Source organism: Carassius auratus, chromosome 2 (genome assembly GCF_003368295.1).
Source record: "Carassius auratus strain Wakin chromosome 2, ASM336829v1, whole genome shotgun sequence".
Taxonomy (NCBI): domain Eukaryota; kingdom Metazoa; phylum Chordata; class Actinopteri; order Cypriniformes; family Cyprinidae; genus Carassius; species Carassius auratus.
In genome coordinates this window covers 6,113,313-6,114,586 of record NC_039244.1, presented here as the reverse complement: position 1 = coordinate 6,114,586, position 1,274 = coordinate 6,113,313, and positions in this window count along the sequence as shown.

Sequence of the window (1,274 nt, the reverse complement as noted above, 5' to 3'; positions counted from 1 at the left end):
ATGTTAAAAAGATACTTAAATAAGATTAATGCAATCAATGCAAAAATTAACAAAACGAAAAATTTCCATAACACAAGGGACTCATGCACAACCATCACAAAACAGAAAGACAGTCGAGGATCATCAGGTAACAGCACACAGTATTAAGAACCAAGGGTTCCCAAACTTTTGAATGGGGTTATTTTAATAATTTCAGCAATTTTTTGGTGTTGTGGACTAAATGTAAACCTCTTTTTATGTACAATATCTTACTCAGTACAGTACTAAATAAAAAATAACATGCATTTAGTATGATCTCTCTTATTTTGTTAAACTTATTCACATTTTCACAGATTCTGCAAGGGGTGCCCAAACTTCTGCATGCCACTGTAGATAGATAGACCAATAGAGATATTTCATAATAAATATATATCAACACAGATGACTGATCTGCATTCTAATAGTTTGCCTTTATGGATTTGTTTAAACAATTTTGATCTTACAAACAGGATATTTACATAGATTTTATGATTTTCTTTAATTTGTAACAGGTAAAATGTCATACAATTCAAGGCCACTTTATAAGAGAGAGAGAGAAGAAAAAGAAAAAAACCGCTTAGTTACTCACCTTAACTCCTAAGGCCATTTCAAGAAAAGTGTGTTTATGAAGTAAATATCCATATGCTCAACTTTCCCTGATGTCTTGAGTTACACTCCAGGTCACAATACACCTTAACAGTCCTGTAGGCATATGAAGAATATCTCCGACAAAACAAAAGTGATTGTACTGAGTGTGTGTGAGGTGAGAACAGTTCAGACTGCAACAGCAGCAGCAGTCTCACACCTCACACCTCACACCCCTACACACACACACACACACCTATGTAGCAGTAACAAGAAAGGACTCTCAAATTTTATTAGTTATGCATTTAAGACCAATGGAAAAACCAATTATTGGCCATTTACGAATAGCATACGAACTCATTATTACTTCTGCAGAATACAGCATATATGATATGCACAGAAAACATAGATGGGATACAAATCAACTAAAAACTTTTTATTGAATAAAGTCTACAGATTTAAGTTTAAGTAAACCGTAGGCAGTGTATAGTTTATAGTGTACACTGTGTAATATGAGTTTCAAGCTAGTGATCTATTTTAAACGGCCTTAACACAAACAGCTTTTTTGGTGCAAGGATTCACATAGTTACTGAAATATATATACAATATACAGACCTCACATTCGATTATAATGCACGCAGACTCACAAACAGACACAGGTATCAATGCAG